We start from the raw sequence: 12,408 nt of genomic DNA, 5'->3' as shown, positions 1-12,408 counted from the left end.
AGAGAAGAGAGAGAGCAGAGAGAGAGAGAGAGAGAGAGAGAGCTAGAGAGAGAGAGAGAGGAGCTAGAGAGAGGAGCTAGAGAGAGAGAGAGAGAGAGAGAGAGAGAGAGAGAGAGAGAGAGAGAGAGAGAGAGAGCTAGAGAGAGAGAGAGAAGCTAGAGAGAGAGAGAGAGAGAGAGAGAGAGAGAGAGTAGAGAGAGAGAGAGGAGCTAGAGAGAGAGAGAGAGAGCTAGAGAGAGAGAGAGAAGAGCTAGAGAGCGAGAGAGAGAGCTAGAGAGAGAGAGAGAGAGAGAGAGAGAGAGAGAGCTAGAGAGAGAGAGAGAGAGAGAGAGAGAGAGAGAGAGAGAGAGCTAGAGAGAGAGAGAGAGAGAGAGAGAGAGCTAGAGAGAGAGAGAGAGCTAGAGAGAGAGAGAGAGAGAGCTAGAGAGAGCTAGAGAGAGAGGAGCTAGAGAGAGAGAGAAGCTAGAGAGAGAGAGAAGCTAGAGAGAGAGAGGAGCTAGAGAGAGAGAGGAGCTAGAGAGAGAGAGAGGAGCTAGAGAGAGAGAGAGAGCTAGAGAGAGAGAGGAGCTAGAGAGAGAGAGAGAGAGAGAGAGAGAGAGAGAGAGAGAGAGAGAGAGAGAGAGAGAAGCTAGAGAGAGAGAGAGAGAGAGAGAGAGAGAGAGAGAGAGAGAGAGAGAGAGAGAGAGAGGAGCTAGAGAGAGAGAGAGAGAGAGAGAGAGAGAGAGAGAGAGAGAGAGAGAGAGAGAGAGAGAGAGGAGCTAGAGAGAGAGAAGCTAGAGAGAGAGCTAGAGAGAGAGAGAGCTAGAGAGAGAGAGAGAGAGAGAGAGAGAGAGAGAGAGAGAGAGCTAGAGAGAGAGAGAGAGAGAGAGCTAGAGAGAGAGAGAGGAGCTAGAGAGAGAGAGGAGCTAGAGAGAGAGAGAGAGAGAGAGAAGCTAGAGAGAGAGAGAGAGAGAGAGAGAGAGAAGCTAGAGAGAGAGAGAAGCTAGAGAGAGAGAGAGAGAGAGAGAGAGAGAGAGCTAGAGAGAGAGAGAGGAGCTAGAGAGAGAGGAGCTAGAGAGAGAGAGGAGCTAGAGAGAGAGAGGAGCTAGAGAGAGAGAGGAGCTAGAGAGAGAGAGAGAGAGAGAGAGAGAGAGAGAGAGGAGCTAGAGAGAGAGAGAGAGAGAGAGCTAGAGAGAGAGAGAGAGGAGCTAGAGAGAGAGAGAGGAGCTAGAGAGAGAGAGAGAAGCTAGAGAGAGAGAGAAGCTAGAGAGAGAGAAGCTAGAGAGAGAGAGAGCTAGAGAGAGAGAGAGAGAGAGAGAGAGAGAAGCTAGAGAGAGAGAGAGAGAGGAGCTAGAGAGAGGAGCTAGAGAGAGGAGCTAGAGAGAGAGAGAGAGAGAAGCTAGAGAGAGAGAGAGAGAGAGAGAAGCTAGAGAGAGAGAGAGAGAGAGAGAGAGAGAGAGAGAGAGAGGAGCTAGAGAGAGAGAGAGAGAGAGAGAGAGAGAGAGAGAGAGGAGCTAGAGAGAGAGAGGAGCTAGAGAGAGAGAGGAGCTAGAGAGAGAGAGAGAGAGAGAGAGAGAGGAGAGGAGCTAGAGAGAGAGAGGAGCTAGAGAGAGAGAGAAGCTAGAGAGAGAGAAGCTAGAGAGAGAGAGAAGCTAGAGAGAGAGAGAAGCTAGAGAGAGAGAGAGAGAGAGAGAGAGAGGAGCTAGAGAGGAGCTAGAGCTAGAGAGAGGAGCTAGAGAGAGAGAGAGGAGCTAGAGAGAGAGAGAGAGAGAGAGAGAGAGGAGCTAGAGAGAGAGAGAGAGAGAGAAGCTAGAGAGAGAGAGAGAGAGAAGCTAGAGAGAGAGAGAGAGAGAGAAGCTAGAGAGAGAGAGAGAGAGAGAGAAGCTAGAGAGCGAGAGAGAGAGAGAAGCTAGAGAGAGAGAGAGAGAGAGAGAGAAGCTAGAGAAGCTAGAGAGAGAGAGAGAGAGAGAGAGGAGCTAGAGAAGCTAGAGAGAGAGAGAGAGAGAGAGGAGCTAGAGAAGCTAGAGAGAGAGAGAGAGAGGAGCTAGAGAGAGAGAGAGAGAGAGGAGCTAGAGAGAGAGAGAGAGAGAGGAGCTAGAGAGAGAGAGAGAGAGAGGAGCTAGAGAGAGAGAGAGAGAGAGAGAGAGAGAGAGGAGCTAGAGAGAGAGAAAGGAGCTAGAGAGAGAGCGAAAGGAGCGAGAGAGAGAGCGAAAGGAGCGAGAGAGAGAGGAGCTAGAGAGAGAGGAGCTAGAGAGCGAGAGAGGAGCTAGAGAGCGAGAGAGGAGCTAGAGAGCGAGAGAGAGAGGAGCTAGAGAGCGAGAGAGAGAGGAGCTAGAGAGCGAGAGAGAGAGGAGCTAGAGAGAGCGAGAGAGAGCGAGAGAGAGCGAGAGAGAGCGAGAGAGAGCGAGAGAGAGCGAGAGAGGAGCTAGAGAGGAGCTAGAGAGCGAGAGAGAGAGAGAGAGAGGAGCTAGAGGAGCTAGAGAGAGCGAGAGGAGCTAGAGAGAGCTAGAGAGAGCGAGAGGAGCTAGAGAGAGCTAGAGAGCGAGAGAGAGAGAGAGAGAGAGAGAGAGAGAGGAGCTAGAGGAGCTAGAGAGAGCGAGAGGAGCTAGAGAGAGCGAGAGGAGCTAGAGAGAGCTAGAGAGCGAGAGAGAGAGAGAGGAGCTAGAGAGCGAGAGAGAGAGAGAGAGAGGAGCTAGAGAGAGAGAAAGGAGCTAGAGAGAGCTAGAGAGAGCGAGAGGAGCTAGAGAGAGCTAGAGAGAGGAGCTAGAGAGCGAGAGAGAGAGGAGCTAGAGAGAGAGAAAGGAGCTAGAGAGAGAGAGAGCGAAAGGAGCGAGAGAGAGAGAGAGCGAAAGGAGCGAGAGAGAGAGGAGCGAAAGGAGCGAGAGAGAGAGGAGCGAAAGGAGCGAGAGAGAGAGGAGCGAGAGAGAGAGGAGCTAGAGAGAGAGCGAGAGAGCGAGAGAGAGCGCGGAGCTAGAGAGCGAGAGAGGAGCTAGAGAGCGAGAGAGAGAGAGAGAGAGCGAGAGGAGCGAGAGGAGCTAGAGAGAGAGAGAGGAGCTAGAGAGAGAGAGAGAGAGAGAGAGAGAGAAGCTAGAGAGAGAGAGAGAGAGGAGCTAGAGAGAGGAGCTAGAGAGAGAGAGAGAAGCTAGAGAGAGAGAGAGAGAGAGAGAGAGAGGAGCTAGAGAGAGAGCGAAAGGAGCGAGAGAGAGAGCGAAAGGAGCGAGAGAGAGAGGAGCTAGAGAGAGAGGAGCTAGAGAGCGAGGAGCTAGAGAGCGAGAGAGGAGCTAGAGAGCGAGAGAGGAGCTAGAGAGCGAGAGAGAGAGGAGCTAGAGAGCGAGAGAGAGAGGAGCTAGAGAGCGAGAGAGAGAGGAGCTAGAGAGAGCGAGAGAGAGCGAGAGAGAGCGAGAGAGAGCGAGAGAGAGCGAGAGAGAGCGAGAGAGAGCGAGAGAGAGCGAGAGAGGAGCTAGAGAGGAGCTAGAGAGCGAGAGAGAGAGAGAGAGAGAGGAGCTAGAGGAGCTAGAGAGAGCGAGAGGAGCTAGAGAGAGCTAGAGAGAGCGAGAGGAGCTAGAGAGAGCTAGAGAGCGAGAGAGAGAGAGAGGAGCTAGAGAGCGAGAGAGAGAGAGAGAGAGGAGCTAGAGAGAGAGAAAGGAGCTAGAGAGAGCTAGAGAGAGCGAGAGGAGCTAGAGAGAGCTAGAGAGAGGAGCTAGAGAGCGAGAGAGAGAGGAGCTAGAGAGAGAGAAAGGAGCTAGAGAGAGAGAGAGAGCGAAAGGAGCGAGAGAGAGAGAGAGCGAAAGGAGCGAGAGAGAGAGGAGCGAAAGGAGCGAGAGAGAGAGGAGCGAGAGAGAGAGGAGCTAGAGAGAGAGCGAGAGAGAGCGAGAGAGAGCGCGGAGCTAGAGAGCGAGAGAGGAGCTAGAGAGCGAGAGAGAGAGAGAGAGAGCGAGAGGAGCGAGAGGAGCTAGAGAGAGAGAGAGGAGCTAGAGAGAGAGAGAGAGAGAGGAGCTAGAGAGAGAGAGAGAGAGAGAGAGAGGAGCTAGAGAGCGAGAGAGAGAGAGGAGCTAGAGAGCGAGAGAGAGAGAGAGAGGAGCTAGAGAGCGAGAGAGCGAGAGGAGCTAGAGAGCGAGAGAGAGAGAGAGCGAGAGGAGCTAGAAGAGCTAGAGGAGCTAGAGAGAGCGAGAGGAGCTAGAAGAGCTAGAGGAGCTAGAGAGAGCGAGAGGAGCTAGAGAGAGCGAGAGGAGCTAGAGAGAGAGAAGCTAGAGAGAGAGAAGCTAGAGAGAGAGAAGCGAGAGAGAGCGAGCGAAAGGAGCTAGAGAGAGCGAGCGGAGCTAGAGAGAGCGAAAGGAGCTAGAGAGAGCGAAAGGAGCTAGAGAGAGCGAAAGGAGCTAGAGAGAGCGAAAGGAGCTAGAGAGAGCGAAAGGAGCTAGAGAGAGCTAGAGAGCGAGAGAGAGAGAGAGGAGCTAGAGAGCGAGAGAGAGAGAGAGAGAGGAGCTAGAGAGAGAGAAAGGAGCTAGAGAGAGCTAGAGAGAGCGAGAGGAGCTAGAGAGAGCTAGAGAGAGCGAGAGGAGCTAGAGAGAGCTAGAGAGCGAGAGAGAGGAGCTAGAGAGCGAGAGCGAGAGAGGAGCTAGAGAGAGAGAAAGGAGCTAGAGAGAGAGAGAGAGCGAAAGGAGCGAGAGAGAGAGGAGCTAGAGAGAGAGAGAGCGAGAGAGAGCGAGAGAGAGCGAGAGAGAGCGAGAGAGAGCGAGAGAGAGCGCGAGAGAGCGAGAGAGAGCGCGAGAGAGAGAGAGGAGCTAGAGAGCGAGAGAGGAGCTAGAGAGCGAGAGAGGAGCTAGAGAGCGAGAGAGGAGCTAGAGAGCGAGAGAGAGAGAGAGAGAGAGCGAGAGAGAGAGAGAGAGCGAGAGGAGCGAGAGGAGCTAGAGAGCGAGAGAGAGAGAGGAGCTAGAGAGCGAGAGAGAGAGAGAGAGGAGCTAGAGAGCGAGAGAGAGAGAGCGAGAGGAGCTAGAAGAGCTAGAGGAGCTAGAGAGAGCGAGAGAAGCTAGAGAGAGAGAAGCTAGAGAGAGAAGCTAGAGAGAGAAGCTAGAGAGAGAGAAGCGAGAGAGAGCGAGAGAAGCTAGAGAGAGAGAAGCTAGAGAGAGAAGCTAGAGAGAGAGAAGCGAGAGAGAGCGAGCGAAAGGAGCTAGAGAGAGCGAGCGGAGCTAGAGAGAGCGAAAGGAGCTAGAGAGAGCGAAAGGAGCTAGAGAGAGCGAGAGAGAGGAGCTAGAGAGAGCGAGAGCGAATTAGAGGAGCTAGAGAGTGACAAACAGACTAGGCAGAAACAGATTGTTACTTTGATTGTTTCGTACTATCAAAGTAACAAAGAGAAGAAGAGAGAGACAGAAAGGTAAAGAGAGACTGTAGGAGGGAGAGAGGGTCTGGAGGGTGGGGTTGTTGATGATGATAAAGGGCAGGAAGTGCCAGTTAGGGAGAATGGACCAGTCAGGTGATTAGATTAGAGGTCAGAGGTCAGGGGTAAAGAAGGGACAGAGTGTGAGGTGCCCTAATGTAGGCACTGACGCCCTGTCTCTGTCTGGTTCTCCCTTTACCGGTCTCTCTCTCTCTCTCTCTGTGTCAATCTCTCTTTATTTTCTTCTCTGTCTGATGTCTGGGGAAAGAAAGGGCTATAAAAACACCTGTTAGAACAATAAGTCCCAATGGCTTTCACTCCACTTCTCTTTCCCTTCCGTGGATCAAAGGATTCATCTCGCTGTGTGTGCAGTGGGGTGGCTGGGTGAGTCAGTGTACCTTCCCCTTTCCCTCCACTGCACACATCCGCCTGCCTGGGGAACATGACAATACTCCTCTCACATAGTGGACTTGCATTGTTCTAGTACACATCTCTTTTACAGATATCATCCTCACAATACAGGTCTCATAATCTAGAGTGCTAGTGTAAAAGGGTTCATCAAAACCTGGCATAAAGAGTATCTAGTAGCCTGGTTGAATATAACCTAGGACAAGACATCTGAAAGTATAATCACTGTCTAGTGGTAGTTGGAGCTTGAGTGTGTTCTAGTGGACGTGTGTGTGTGTGTGTGTGTGTGTGTGTGTGTGTGTGTGTGTGTGTGTGTGTGTGTGTGTGTGTGTGTGTGTGTCTGATTACTAATGAATAGAAGGGTCATGGGGTCCTCTGTCTCTCCCCCACAGCAGCCCACACATGCCCAGCCTGCTTTGCATAACACCACCAGTAGGAATGTGAGGATTGTTGGGTCAGCAAGCGGTGACATCATACATAGCAGCATGCAGCAACAACGCAGCCCCAGTCCCCGTTTCCTCTTGATTACATCAGCCAAGTATTAATGTCTACAGATAAAGCCATGACACACACACACTTACTTTTTGGGAGATTCATGCAAACACACTTGAAACCCTGAGCAGACATAAAATGACTCACTGAGTCCAGCCAGTCTGCCTCACGTACATTAGCCTTCCCATACATCGTTTTCTCATACGACAGGCAAGTAATACAAGTTCTCTTCTCAGCAACCCAGCTCTGAGTATGAGAGAGAACCTCTCACACACACGACAGGTGTCTCCTGACTGTGTGTGTGTGTGTGTGTAACAGGAGATCCTCCGGCCATCAGACAAGACAAGAGTGCACCTGTGGGAGTGGCCGAGAGCTCCGTTTCTGGTGTTGCCACGGTTACCAAACACAGGGCAAGCCACGTGGTTGGTGGAACCGGAGCAGGGCAGTCGAAAGAGGACAACACTTGAAGATGGATGCCATGCCAGAATGTGACAAAGTGGCCTAATTCATAGACACAGCCCAAAGAGTGCGTCAGTGTTGGGACAAAGCCAGAAAAACAGAGCTTACAGCTGTGGAGTCTCAAGATATTATGGTCCTTTTCTACTACACGACCTAATGGTGTTTAACTAAGGACACAGATCTTGAGACCAGACAACTGTCATGCCAACAGTTTCAATACAAATTCTTTCCATACTTTTACTGAAATGAAGACTACTGTAAGTTCCATGCTTAAGGCTAATGCGGCTTTACACTAAAATGACTGTTCATTTCATTTCCCATGGAAGGCTCTCCACCACCAATCTAGACAGAAAAGCAATCCTACTCTCATCTTAATTCATCGTCAGCAGCGTACAACAATATCAACAAAAGATCTCTGACTCATAAAATATGTTCTGACAGGAGCTTTGAAAAATTTACCCTCAGCTGACATGAAGACAAGTGTGTGCCAGTTCAGTGTTAGACCTGCATTCACCTTTAGACATATACTGATTGCTCTGCTCTTGTCATTACCATAGTAACGTCTTTAATAGATACCGATAAGATTATTTTCCATCAGTCAGTTGCCGTAAAACTGACAATGTGAATGACACAGAAGTGAACAGAAAGAACGTTAAAATTGTCAAATGAATCCGGATTTCATCATTCGTTTTTTTGTTAGAATATGCCTTAGAAATTAGAACGACATAAATGACTATTACTATTTACTACAATTCAAACCCTCTGAAAACAACAGTTTGACAAGGACAGCCAACAGAAAAAGACAAAGCAAACTTCCAAAACAGGGAACAAAAACCCCAAAACTACTCGCCTTCTTCAGTAGAATCCAACCGTCTGTCTGGGTCTCTGTGGTGCTGTGAAAGAAGAGCAAGATGAAGAGAGAAACAGCCCAGTCACTGTGAAAGAAGAGCAAGATGAAGAGAGAAACAGCCCAGTCACTGTGAAAGAAGAGCAAGATGAAGAGAGAAACAGCCCAGTCACTGTGAAAGAAGAGCAAGATGAAGAGAGAAACAGCCCAGTCACTGTGAAAGAAGAGCAAGATGAAGAGAGAAACAGCCCAGTCACTGTGAAAGAAGAGCAAGATGAAGAGAGAAACAGCCCAGTCACTGTGAAAGAAGAGCAAGATGAAGAGAGAAACAGCCCAGTCACTGTGAAAGAAGAGCAAGATGAAGAGAGAAACAGCCCAGTCACTGTGAAAGAAGAGCAAGATGAAGAGAGAAACAGCCCAGTCACTGTGAAAGAAGAGCAAGATGAAGAGAGAAACAGCCCAGTCACTGTGAAAGAAGAGCAAGATGAAGAGAGAAACAGCCCAGTCACTGTGAAAGAAGAGCAAGATGAAGAGAGACAGCCCAGTCACTGTGAAAGCGTACGTGTGTTACACTGCTACCTGATCCAATAGAGTGAATGACAGCCCCACACACTCAACGCGATGGAGGGGAGGAGTGGGGAAGGAGAGAAAAGTGAAATGGTGCCGCCATTCTCTGTCGCCCTGGAGACCAATGCTCTTTCAAAGAAATCGACCAATGACAAACACCGGCGATTGTGTTGAGACAAAAAAGTCACGACTGCAGGACTGCCATTCCCTCAGCAGAAAAAACAGAGCGAGAGAGGGAGGGAGAAACAAAGAGAAAATAAGGAGGGAAGAATTAAAAGGGAAAGACAGAAGAGAGACAGAATGACCAACAACAACAAAAAACTGAAAGAGTGAAACAGAGAGAAAGAAGAAGGGGGGATGAAATGGAAGCCAGTGAGTGACAAAAGGGGCCAGGCAGTGAAGAGGCCACCAGTCCAGAGCCTGTCCTTTCTCCATTGTCCTCCTCATCTCTGCTCGGGGGAGGGATTCTAGTCCAGCTCAACTTTAACCCCCCGCCTGCCATCGCGCCCTTTGACCTGCCAACAGCCCCACTGTGCTTGAGGTACAAGTTGCCCTTAACCACAGATCTATGGCCATCATACCCTACCCAGGGGATCCTAAACTTAGGCCTAACTATTAGGAGGATGGGAAAATATCTGTCCCTGTATCAGTGGTTAACGATAAGAGTCTCATATCCTCCCTGTATTTCCCACGGCTGAGAGGATCAATGCTCTCTCTACACCACTGTGTGAGCCGGATGACAAGTGCTACAGCTTCAGTTGGTCCCATGTTCTGAAACAGCTGAACTTCACATTATATCCATTGTTGACACGTCACCATTCTGGTGCTGTCGACTGGTCTGCTGATGATAACACTGTCACAGGTGGCTGGTGTACCATGTCATTTGATCAAAACTAGCACTTCAGAAGGCAATGTGACTGATTTCTGAAAAGTGCTGTGCACAGAATGAGATCATCCACACTTTAGAGAGCACTCCGCAAAAAGTTAAACAGAGTAGCCCTGATTTCCAAAAGCTAATGTGCAGGGCCTAGGGAGAGTGAAATAGATGGACTGAACAGAGAAGATTGCTATATATTTGAACTCACACATCCATCACCTTTTCAGCAACACTTGAGCACGATCAGTTTCACAACACAGCCTCAGCCCACTAAATGACCCTCCTTCAGCGGCAAATGCTCTATTTCTCCCGAGCCAAAGCATTTACCATGTGAAAATGGCCCCATTTCCCTGCTGTGACAGTCGCTATGACAGGATTGCTGATTAACCACCAATATAGTGTGTGTGTGTGCACATCAGACAGAACAGAAAGGCTTAAACAGCTAGGTTTGATTTATTTGAAGTGGGTAATGGGGAGTTCTGACAGGAATTAACTGCTCTGTAATAGCCCTGTATTGGCTGCTGCATGAGGGTTTTAGTAATAGCTGTTCCATGGATCTCAATCTAGCATGGATATTTAGGCTACACAGATACAGCAGCAGGCATAGATAATGCACATAGTCCATTTCAAAATTAGATGTATCCCCAAAATGAACCATCAATGAGCTACTGCATTGTAGCCTAATAGCACTGTAATAAAATAAAATGCTATTCGTTACATGCTTTGTAAACAACATGCTAAATGACTAAAATGTAAATGTAGAGGAAGAGAGTGAATTGAGATGCACCCAGTGAGTAGCCTAGTTGTGGAAAAGAGAACAGGAAGTCCTTCTTTGGATATTTCCCCTACTGGGTGACTGGTCAACAATGACATCATGAAGTTGGAGAGTGTACTGATGTGGGAGTACGCAGTGTGGGGTCATGCCCATGAATGGAATGCACTCTGTCTACCCCAGCTAACGTTGTTTAAGGATGAGAGAGTGTGTGTGTGTGTGTGTGTGTGTGTGTGTGTGTGTGTGTGTGTGTGTGTGTGTGTGTGTGTGTGTGTGTGTGTGTGTGTGTGTGTGTGTATAAAGTGCTTTCTCCAGCTGGTACACAATCTTTTTGGTTTTCCCATGGAGAAGCAGCTGTACAGATGATTCAGTATTGGGGGAATTCAGGGTGGGAGAGGGGAGGACAAGGAAGAGGGCAAGGAGGAGGCAGACAATTTTGTTTCACTACTACAATATTACAATAACCAATAGACTCTTAGGGAGGGAATTCATTTATATATCATGGGAAAATACACCATCAACATACCAAATTATGTTTTGGGGTTTAGGCCAAACAGAGTGCAGCTCCCAAAGAAATGGAAGATACAAACGTGGCTCAATTCGCACGGCAACATTCTTGATTACAGAAGTAAACTGTTACCTACACTCCTTATGAGGAGTTGGGGAGGAGCAGAATGGGTGGACTACAGATCACGGAGATGGGATTCTTTCTCCCTCTCCCATTTAATCTGTATATTGCCTATAGCAGCACCTATAGCGGAGAGCACAACAGAGGGGATCCTAATGCCATTAGTGATGCTGGAGGCATGACACTGCACACAAATCAAACAAGCAATGCTGCCAGAGCATTACAGCATAGTACACACTACTGCCTGTCCTCAAAACACTATAAACTGCACGTCTTGAGGGATCACATTTCATGTTACAATAAATGTAGCTTAAGCAAACAACAAATAAAACAGCAGAGTACTACATTTTCTGTTACAACATTGGCTTTTTGCTTGCAAGCCTACGACACAAACAGAGCGCCAACTAAATGAAGCTAATGCTGAAATACTTAAATGGTAGTATTCCACATGGCTTTTATACTGGATGTAACTTGTCCTAGGCTACATTCTTTACTATTAGACACTCAACAATAATGACTGCTGTTTTCACACAGAGGACCAGTACAACAACTGGCACTCTCATCGCTATGGCAAAGTATTTCTTTCATGTGCAAAATCAGAAACACCATGCACTAATAGTTAGTTCTAAGACTAACTTAATCTGTCTTTACCTCTCTGACAAGCACTTAGGCCTAGGCCTAACGGATGTCACACTAAATCATAATTTCTATGTAAAAAAATAAAATACAAATCAAAGGTAACATTCTTTACAGTTTACAGATGGGTTCACAGACTGACATAAATAAATCACCTGAACTTTGAACCTTGTTAGAGCTAATAACTTGGAAATCATAGTGGTGATGGAATGCATCCCATTCAATACACAAATATCAAACTGATTTGTACATACTCATGCAAATATGTTAATGTTGATTAAAATAGCTTGCAAGTGCCTCTTGATTTTCATACATTATGGCTATTCGAGTAGGCTATCACAAACAAACACACACACTGAGGGAGAAATAAGTTGGCTAGCATGGCTAACTTAACATTAGCTGACTAACACGAATGTTTTTGTGAAGGTGTTTTACCAATGTTGTCTCTTACCGGTATATAGCAATTCGGTGTAAAACAAGAGGTCCTCGTCTCTTATTTCAGGTGTATTCTACTCCAGTTGTTTTGCCATAGAGCGCATGGTGCCGTTGAATCTACTCTCCACTGTCCCTGTCAGCTACTCTCTACAAATATTCTGCATATACATCATTCCTGCTCACGCCACTGTAAACAACAGTCTGATTGACATCTTAAAGAGGCAGTATCCAATGATTTGGCGGACATGTAAGAAAAACTTTTTTTTCCTGATTAACGTTTGAGCTATTTATCGTACCTGTCTCATGCCTTTAACATTATCCGAGTCCTATCAACATGTTCAGCCCTTCTCCCGGGTCATGGCTAGAAGGGGTCCAGCTTTTGTCAAATCAACGTCAGATTTGAATTTTCGCAGCAGGTTAGGATAATTAGTTTAAGGTTAGGGAAAAGGTTAGAGTTAGCTTAAATAAAAAAAATGTGACCTTAATTGACGTTAATTTTACAAAAGCTCGATCCCTTCTAGCCATGACCCCTCTACCGCCAGTTAGTGTAGCCGCACACATGTACAGAGGTTGAGCTATTTGGTGACAGCAAGACAGTTCGATGTAGGTTACTTTAAGTTCTTTTACAATGACAAACTGAAAGTTGTACGATGCTTCAGTGAGTTGTCTGTGATATCAAATTGTAGCAAGTTGTAATAAACTTTGTGTAATCCAATGGTATCTGGCATCTATGGCCAAATACATTGCAAAGAGTAAATCCTAGCTAGCATCTCTTAACATCACTACTCTAGCACTAAGCTAAGCTACACGTACATGCATTGACTTGTTGGCTATTTCCATGAACATTATCTTGATCTCAGATGTTTTTAATGCATAGAAAAACATGCACTGAAATTGTTACAGCAAAGATTGGTGCAGCTGCCCACCTGAAATA

The 12,408-nt window shown here is 47.5% G+C and overlaps 1 protein-coding gene across 2 annotated transcripts in view; it reads right to left on the bottom strand.

Annotated features, from left to right (window-relative positions):
• Positions 1-11,873, bottom strand: part of LOC106561317 (ras association domain-containing protein 7) — a 59,120-nt gene extending 47,247 nt beyond the window's left edge. Inside the window, exon 1 of one of the 2 annotated variants that reach the window (XM_014125149.3) lies at positions 11,491-11,873. The gene's annotated coding sequence lies outside the window, so the exon portion shown is untranslated. The remainder of the gene's footprint in view (positions 1-11,490) is intronic. The other variant, XM_014125147.3, reaches the window with a different exon arrangement.
• Between the last annotated feature and the right edge of the window lie 535 nt (positions 11,874-12,408).

The sequence above is a fragment of the Salmo salar genome, chromosome 10 (genome assembly GCF_965601325.2).
Source record: "Salmo salar chromosome 10, fSalSal1, whole genome shotgun sequence".
Taxonomy (NCBI): Eukaryota; Metazoa; Chordata; class Actinopteri; order Salmoniformes; family Salmonidae; genus Salmo; species Salmo salar.
The sequence above is the reverse complement of the archived record's forward strand: the minus strand, read 5'-3'. Positions and strand labels throughout refer to the sequence as shown.